Genomic DNA, 9,992 nt, shown 5'->3' on the forward strand with positions numbered 1-9,992 from the left:
GAAACTTCCCTCCCGGAGGGGGAAATCATCGCCATCGTCATCACCAACGCTCCTCTCATCGGGAGAGGGTAATCTCCATCAACATCTTCATCAGCACCATCTCCTCTCAAAACCCTAGTTCATCTCTTGTATCCAATTCTTGTCTCCAAGTCCAGGATTGGTGCTAGTAGGTTGCTAGTAGTGTTAATTACTCCTTATCGTTGATGCTAGTTGGTTTATTTGGTGGAAGACCATAGGTTCAAATCCTATATGCATATTAATACCCCTCTAATTATGAACATGTTTATGCTTTGTGAGTAGTTACGTTTGTTCCCGAGGACATGGGAGAAGTCTTGCTATTAGTAGTCATGTGAATTTGGTATTCGTTCTATATTTTGATGAGATGTATGTTGCCTCTCCTCTAGTGGTGTTATGTGAACGTCGACTACATGACACTTCACCATTATTTGGCCTAGAGGAAGGCATCACTACAAAAGAAGACACATCCGTGACATTTTGGGCCGAACGAATTTTTTTCTGTCATACATATGACACTTCTATGACAATAATTGTGACAAAACCCGGTATCATCATAGATGTGGTGGGCTCCTACTTCTATGACAAAAAATCATGACAGAAAATGGGCTTTTCGTCCTGGGCGGGCCGGAGACGCAGCTGCATGACATTCTTTGGGCCGTCCATGATGGAAAAAACTGTGGTAGAAGTGAGGGGGAGGAAAATTTTGGGGAGTTCCCGGTTACGGTGGGAGGTCGGGGGCCGAGCGACGCGCGTTTCTCTCGTACACGTACGCGCGTGTTTGTGAGGCATTGGCTCTAACTGAACCCGAGCGAGGCGTTGGGCTCTAACTGAACCCGAGCGATTGCACTGCAGGCTACGCGTTACTGAACCCGAGTGATCGATTGATGGCTGTTAACTGAACCCGATCAAGTGATTCTTTCGCTACTGCTGCTAACTGAAGCCGATCGATTGGATGAATAGTGAGCGTTGGGGGGGGGGGGGGTTGGATGAATAGTGAGCGGTGGTGTTGCCTCTGGATGAACAGGACCCCATGGTGTGGTGGAGGGCTGGATGAACAGTAGACGGTGGAGGGGTGCCCGTGGAGGGGTGGTTGAACAGGACCCCGTGGTGTGGAGGGCTGGATGAACAGTAGACGATGGAGGGGTGCCCGTGGAGGGGTGGTTGAACAGTAGCCGGTGGAGTAGCACGCAGTGGAGGCTGGATGAGCAGGAGCCCGTGGAGGCTGGAGGAGGTCGACGGTAGCCCGTGGAGGCTGGAGGAGGTCGACGGTGGAGATGAACAGTATCTCGTGGAGTCCCGTTTTGCGGTACGCCACACCCCTCCCGATGAATAGGACCCTCGTTTCGACCGTAGCGCTCCAACACAAGTCCGTTTCGTCCGTTTTGTGGTACGCCACACCCCTCCCGATCAACAGGACCCCGTTTCAACCGTAGGAGCTCCGTTTCGTCCATTTTGCGGTACGCCACACCCCTCCCGATCAACAGGACCCCCGTTTCGACCGTAGGAGGTTAGTTTCCTCCGTTGTGCGGTACACCAGACCCCTCTCGATCAACAGGACCCCGTTCCGAACATAGGAGGTCCATTTCCTCCGTTGTGTGGTACGCCAGGCCTCGTTTCCATCGCCTGTTCCGTCTAAGCCCTCCCGATGAACACGACCACACATTCCATTCCGACCTAGCCGGTTGGCTCCCACGCGTTCTGTTGCCTCCCGATGAACATGACGCATTCCGTTGCCTCCCCATGAACACGACGCATTCCGTTGCCTCCCCATGAACATGACGACGACGCTGTTTCTCCGTTCCAACCCAGCCATGTACACGAGCCCTGGCCGTACGTATGCGCGAGTAGGCGTTCAAGACCCCGCCCGTATGTACACATACGTGGCCATATTTTCTTTCTTGCACCCTGGCCGTTGTACGTACGTGTACATGCTACACGCGCACCTCTACTACAACATGTACGCGCCTCTACTATGACACGTGCGCGCCTCTACATCTACTAGTATATATGTATGTACACGTCCGCGACCAGAATGACAACGCTATGTACGCTTCGACCAGGTGGGTCCCGACTGTCAGGCACTTCCTTGCGTGTGAAGATGTAGCTGGTGGGTCCCAGCAGTCAGGGGGAAACGTTTTTTCGTGAAATACGGTGGCCCGTCCGGTGGGTCCCCGCTGTCAGGTGGAGGAATAATTATTTTGCACGTCATAAGGAGGCACTTCCTTGCTACGGCCGTGGACCCAGCTGTCAGCCTCTCCACGTACAGTCCACGTCCGATGGAAGCTGTTTCTTGACCACGTTGACCAAGCTGCGCCGAGAGCACCAGGGCGGTGGACGACGGCAAGGCGTAGGAAGGGGACGACGCGGAGCCGGGGAAGACGCGGCAGTGGATGCCCACGCGTAGAGGAGTACGAGGGTTCACTGGTTCGCTGCGGTGTGAGGCTCCCGTCGCCGCAGGATAACAGGGGGTGTGGGTGAGTAGAGGGATGGCCTGGCCAGCGGTCGGAGTAGTAGGGGGCGGTGAGGCCTCCACCGCATCGCAGCCGGCCATGGGAGGCAGGAGCACGAGGCATGACCGGCTGGAGCAAGAAGACCAGAGGTTGAAGAAGCACTACGACCGTTGGATGGACATCGTACGGTCACTGGAGCTAGAATCGTGCATATTGACTAAGTTGACAAAGCCCTCCATCCCCGTCAACTTAGTAGGCCCACAAGTCAGCCTGCCACTATACTGGGTCCCAGCTAACAGGGGGAGTATTCATTTTTTTATGCGTAATAAGGAGGCACTTCCTTGCGTGCGAAGATATAGCTGGTGGGTCCGAGCTGTCAGCGGCGGTAATGTTTTTTTCGCGAAATACAGAGGCCCTTTCAGTGGGTCCCTGATGTCAGGTGGAGGAATCATTATTTTGCGCGTAATAAGGAGGCATTTCCTTGTGTGCGTCCGTGGACCCAACTGTCGGCCTCTCCACGTACAGTCCACTTCAGATGCATTTCGGTCGTTGACCACGTTGACCAGGCCGCGCCAAGAGCACCAGGGCGGTGGACGATGGCAAGGCCTAGGAAGGGAACGGCATGGAGGCAAGGAAGACTCGGCAATTCTTTCCCACGCGGAGGGGAGTACGACTGTATGAGGGTTTACTAGTTCGTCTGCCGTCGCCGGAGAATAACAGCAGGTGTGGGTGAGTAGAGGGATGGCTAGGCCAGCGATGGGAGTACGGTGGGGCGGTGAGGCCTGCGCGGCAGCAAAGCCGGCCACGGGGAGGAGGGAGCAGGCAGTCCCGCCGGTGCTTGTTTGAGCGGCTGGAGCAGGAAGAGCAGAGATTGAAGAAGCACGACGGCCGTTGGATGGCCATCCAACAGTCACTGCTTGTGCATCAACCTTTTTTAGGAAAGCCTCAAATCTGTGGAAAACAACATACAACCCATCTGCCATTATTTCTAATAATTTACAACCCATTTGCTAATTATTAAGGTTTTTTTGGAGCCCATATTCTTTTTGTTAGCATTACAGCCCATATTGTGGCCACGGTTAAAAAATTATACGAAATTTTGCATATTTCGGTGCGGTCCGAACTGTTTTTAATCCCGAAATTTCGACTCACATTCAAACTGATTTTAAAAATAAATGTATATCAATATAAAATCCAACAAATTCTCCACGCATAAAAATTTATGTAATTTAAAATCTCGAAATAAAAAAAAGATATTTGAAACTAATTGCCGGTTTGATGTGTTTTAAAAATGTACAACCCATTTCTCATTACTGATGGGCCATTTTCTCGGCCAGCCAAATGAAAGCTCTCCTCGTCTTGAAAGATTTGCAGCCCAACAAGCCTGACAAAGAGACTTACTTGGCAAATCACAAAAAAAACTGGGCTGTGGCCGTGGACCCAGCTGTCAGCCTCTCCATGTACAGTACTCTTCCGATGGAATGACGTTGACCACACCGCGCCGAGAGCACCAAGACGGTGGATGATGGCGAGGCCTAGGAAGGGGACGACGCGGAGCCTGGGAAGACGTGGCAGTGGATGCCCACGCAGAGAGGAGTATGAGGGTTCACTGGTTCGGCTGCGGTGTGAGGCTGCCGTCGCCGCAGGGCCTGGCTAGCGGTGGGAGTAGTAGGGGGCGATGAGGCCTCAACGGCAGCACAGCCGGCCACTGGAGGCAGGAGCAGGAGGTCTCCCCGGCGCTGGTTTGGGCGGCTGGTGCAAGAAGAGCAGCGATTGAAGAAGCGGCAGGACCATTCGATTCAAATCCAACGGTTACTGCTGCTAGAATCATTTGTTGACTAAGTTGACAAGCCCTGCGTACGCGTCAACTTAGTAGGCCCACAGGTCAGCCTCCCAACCGGTGCGCCCCAGATGTTAGTGGGAGGAATATGTTTTTTTGCGTAATAAGGAGGCAGTTGATTGCGTGCGGCCAGGCCAGCGGAGGGAGTAGGGTGGGCCGGGGAAGCCTGCACGACATCACAATGGGCCACAAGAGGAGGGAGCAGGCAGTCCCGCCGGCGCTAGTTTAGGCGGCTGGAGCAGGAAGATCAGAGATTGAAGAAGCACGTCGGCCGTTGGATGGACATCCAACAGTCACTGCTGCTAGAATCGTGTGTTCACTGACAAAGCCTTGCGTAAACAAGTCAGCCTCGAAATCTGTGGCGTTTACAACCCATTTGCTATTGTTTTTATAATTTTTACTCATTTTCTAATTCATACGGAATTTATTGCAGCCTGTTTTCCATTTTTAGAATTGCTGGCCATTTTTTGGTCAGTACCAGGGTCAAAAAATTAACTAAATATGTGGGAAATTTTGAAAATTCGCAATTTTTTGCTGGGGAACGAAATATTCTTAATCCAAAAATTAATAGCCATACTAAAACAAATTTAAAAATAAATTAGTACTATGTCATGTTAAATCCAATGAAATACGTATAAGATATCAGTGAAGAACAAAAACAAAAAAAAGAAACTTATATCCCATTTGCTATAATTTTTTTTTGAAATTTTCAACCCCTTTTGATATTACTTTTAACAGACATTGACCATACTCTTAAGCCAGGCCGGAATGCATCCCTCCTCGTCTTGAAAGATTTGCATCCCAGTAATTCAGAGAAAACAAATAGGCCTAGCTTGGGTATTCTTCAAAAAGAAATACTGGGCTACCTATTTTCCCAAAGAACTGGTGCATGAGCATTTAGCTTTATTTATTTATTTATTTATTTATGTTTAGGGGACCATGAGCATGTACCTGGGCCGAATTCATGTGAGAGCCTCCCTTCCAGTTAATTATGGGCTTCTCTATTGGGCCTTCATCAGTGGGCTGCATGTTATCAATAAGTGGAAAATGTGTTCCGTATGAAAAATAGTATGCGCTACGTACGGTACGGGGCACTAAAGGATCGAACCGTGCAACGACTTCCAAAACATTGTGTTTGTTGTTCTAACAACACATTTATTCAACCAACAGACGAAATATACTACTGATTGTACATTGAAAATAGCAGCAACAACAACTAGGGCTGGGGGTGCAACAGAAGCAGTAAGCAGGCCAGAAGAGTGAAGACGCAGCTCTCTCTTCCAAACCAAACATCAGCCATCATTACAAAAGGGCTACCAAAAAATAACAAGTGTATGCATCAAACTAAATAAAGATCCTACTACACCAAGTGTACGCATCTAACTAACTGGCTCAGTTAGATGTTACTATTTATTAAGCTGTGGAGATTGGCTGACGGCTTGAACCAGATGGGTGCCTGACAGGGGAAACTCCAGCCAGCAGGTCGAAGTCTGATACTTGCGACCCTCTCTCCTACTTTGGGCTGTAGAGCGTGGCGACACATATCAGGGTATGGTGCATGCAGAGACGCATGGTATGCTGTGTACACACAGTTTTGCCTGATGAACGAAACCGCGCTGCCATCATGATCCTTGCCGTCGGTTATCTCCTAGTTAACCGGATAATTCAGTCCGTCAAACAAAGAGCGTGTACCAAGGCTACTTACCAGCCTCCAGTCAAAAATTCCTGAAGGCCCGGAGAAGCTGGGATCCTGCTCAAAGACCTTGCAGTGACTGTGATTGTATTCAGCAAAACAACACGTCCGGTACATGCGAATGATCATCCATCTTTTGCCGTCGTCTGATCGAGCCAGGAACCACCTGCAACTGCCATTCCGCTTTTCTTTGAAAGGTTCTGCGATTAGGAAGGGTAGGGACACCAGGCAGCCTACAACATCATATCAAGTTGGAGTCAAATAAAAAAGGGCTCTTGATTTAGTCAATCTTAAGAATAGCATGTTATGAGCATGAATATTTTTTCAGCAAATGTTGACAGTAATATAAGCAAGCCATCATGATATCATAGGAAAGTAACATACTTCTATAACAACCATTTGTAGCGATGACTGGAGTAGGCCAGCAATACGTCTAGCCAGAAGGAGTCGACAGCGTAAATGAAGCCCTTGTGTTCAATGGCATTAGAGAACCATGGAGGATGTATGATCCTGCGATGGACGTGCAGATTTATCCACTTACTGCAGTGACCGCGGTTGAAGAACGCAATTAGCCTGAAGTCTTTATAATTCGCAGATCTTGTGGGCACTTAACAGATTACAACCTTGAGCAAATCAAACTTGGTATCATGTTGGCTACTGTAAGATTCCGAGTATTCTGGGCCGCGGTGCCAAAGCAGTGCAGTGTTAATCGAAGGAAGGGGGACCAATCGCCGGGTGTAGACCTCCACGAGCATCCAGCTGTCGCGACCGTCGACGAGCACCATCCAAGACGTGTTCATGCCGACCCAGTACATACCGTTAATGTAGTTGAGGCTGACGGGGATCGGATCGCAGTCAAGGGGGTTGATGCTTGCCACCCTACGATCGTTATGCTGCGTGACACACCATTTTTGAAGATCAGGTGGCATCAACAAGCAAGGAGCTGGCTTAAAAAGCTCCGGCCTGAGGGCTTTGAGTAAACGGTACAGCCCCGACGAGTAGCATGGTACTGAGATTGTCCACACGCGAAACAATGAGCTTGATTACCTCTGTGGGGAGCGAATTCCAGCCACTCTTTCGGTAGACGCTGCTCGGTTCTGCCATTGTTAGTGCTTGGGTTTCGGACGAGGGGGGAGGCGCCTTAGCGGGGATGGAAGATTGGACGAGATTACGTGCGGACAAAGATGGAGAAGCGAATATTTGCTGCAGGAAGTGGACAGGTGATGATGACTACAACATGCCGCTTGACTTACGAGACACATACCAGCAGCGTAGGGTCATGTCGATGCCAGACAACTTGCTTGAGTGATCACAGTACTGGTACTCCCTACAGTGCTATGCCCTAACTTGCTTGAGTAGAGTAGTAGAGTAGGACTCTGCTCTACTACTAGCACCGGAGGATAGTATATTCTAATCTAAAATAGTTACAAACTTCAATGCCCGAGCGTGGAACGACTACGAACCGTGCTCAAAGACCATGTCTACGTGGTGTTTGGACATGGGCGACAACCTCAACGCCAACGGTGCTGCTCCCGTTGCACCGTATGTGTTTCTGTCCTTCCTGTTCGAAATCGTGGTAGAATTCATGTTTCTACTCTGTATCCTACTACTATGCTAGTCCACATGATTAGTTTCATCTCTATTATAGCCGTCATGATTTATTTTGTGCTTATTCAGATTAAATCTCGTAGTAACTTGCTCATATATTCAACTGGCGCAACATCCCCTACAGCCACTCCCGTTTCATGGACGGCCTGGTAGATGCCTCCAAGGAGCCCTTCACCCACTGCTATGATTGCCCGATGCCGTTTTGTGGCTTGCCGGCGGACATGGTGCATCACCTCACGGATGCGTGCAGCGGTCACTGCTAGCCCTTGGCGGAGAACATCAAGTACGAGACGTGCTACCCGTTCACCATGCCGGAGTCGCTGGAGGATCACCGCCGCCTGCTAGTCTCGGAGGAGGACGACAACGTCTTCCTCTTGATCATGGGCACTGGCGAGGCCCGCGCAGGCTGCCGCCCCATCTCTGTAATGTGTGTCAGGGGCGATGTCGCTGACGCTGACACTGACACGAGGCCGATGTACGGGTGTGTGGTCAGTGTTACTACCCCTCCGGGTCGCGTGGGCGGCGACACCGGCCTCATCGAACGGACTTCGAATCTGGGGAGTTGGGACTATCCCGCCAATGTGGACTTGGAAAACCCATGGCATCCTTTACCCGCCGACGCAGTGCACGGGGACTCCAAGGAGGTTCACCTGGACATATGCATTATCAAGTTAAATGTTGATCATTAGTCTTTGTTCAATGTAATCCGCTGTCTAAGCATGTGGAGACTTCCATGCAGGATCTTGCTCTATCGGAGTATCGCGCATGAATAAAAGTGTATCTGTTTATGGTTTAGACTAGAATCTTCCATGTATGAATTTTTACTACAGTACTGGTGAAAGACTTACGATGAACCATTTCTTACATCTCCTCTGCCCGCTTGCAAGTCATCCTGATTTAATCCCTCCATCTAGGTGTATAAGGGCATGGTTAATATTACTTAATAGTATAGCCAACTGTTGACTATAAGAAAGTGCCATGTCATCTGTAGCCAACATGTATAACAATCGATACTCAAAAACTAATTCTTAAAGATCATTTCTTGCAAAGCACAATAAGTGTTATTTCTTCACAAGTTTTGGATGCAGGTTGAACAGTTGAACGCTTTTGTTTGCAAAAGATACCTTTTTATCTATTTCACCCGAATGTTTGTGAGCTCTAGAGATGAAATAATATCCAAAGAAACCTATCGATACCCGTTACACATGAGATGACCCCCACATCCTTTTTCAAAATAAACAACTCCCCGATCAATGTATTTCACTCTTCGGTGCAACGCACGGGCACCTTACTACTATAGATTAGTACGACCAAAAATTGAACTAACATTATATATAGTACGATAAATGCTGATGCATGTCACATAAAATTATATCATTCAAAACTATGTTCAAATACGAATCCAACGATATAGTTTTTGTTGACATGCACTAACATTTTGTCAGTTAAATCTCCAGTCAAATTCAATGGGGGACTAATAAACCATGACCGATATAGTACAAGTGTAGAGGGCGGCGCTGAACGAGAGTCTCACCTCTCACCCAGCTCGTGGCGCAGCAGTAAAGCCGTCATATCACAAAACCCAACCACTCCCAGTAATAAGTGGCCTGGTAAAATAAACGGACAAGCAACCATCACATCCCTCCGTCTTTTTTGCATTTCATCTCTCTGCATTTACTTTCTCCAGTTCATCTCGCACACTCGATCCCTAGCTACTACTCCTAGGGCCAGTTCTTTTGGCGGCTTCCCCAGCTTTTCCCACAAGACTAGTCACAGTGGAGAGTAACAATAAGGCGCCTCACTCATTTATTTGGGCTTCTAAACTACTACTCTGTCCTGGTTTATTCCTCACCATTGTAATTTGTGCTAAATTTTGACCAAAGATTTAACTGGTTTATTCCTCACCATTGTAATCCCTCCGTCTAGGTGTGTAAGTCATCTTACAAAAACCAAATAATCCCAAAACACTTAGGCGCGGTGCATTAACTTCTACCTCATTTCTTGTTTCTTGACATATCAACCAATAAGAGATGAAGAGTGTGCATGCTTTTAATGACTTGAGATATCAAACACGACATTCAGTGGTTAGTTCATTACATGCAATACTATTAATTAGCAAATAAAAATTAATGTTTCTCGTTTTCTCCTCCTCCTTGGTCACGATGCACAGCCTAAGATGACTTACTCACCTAGACGGATGGAGTAGTGCATGTGACATGCACTAACATTTCATTAGTTAAATTTATGATCAAAACTTGACACAGATTACAATGGGGACCAATAAACCAGGACGGAGGTAGTAGTTACGGGATTACTAATCTAGAAGCCTAAAAGAACTGGCCCCTGGTACTCCTACTAGTAGTAGTACTCAAGTTGGAATTCC

This window comes from Triticum urartu, chromosome 2 (genome assembly GCF_003073215.2).
Source record: "Triticum urartu cultivar G1812 chromosome 2, Tu2.1, whole genome shotgun sequence".
Lineage (NCBI taxonomy): Eukaryota > Viridiplantae > Streptophyta > Magnoliopsida > Poales > Poaceae > Triticum > Triticum urartu.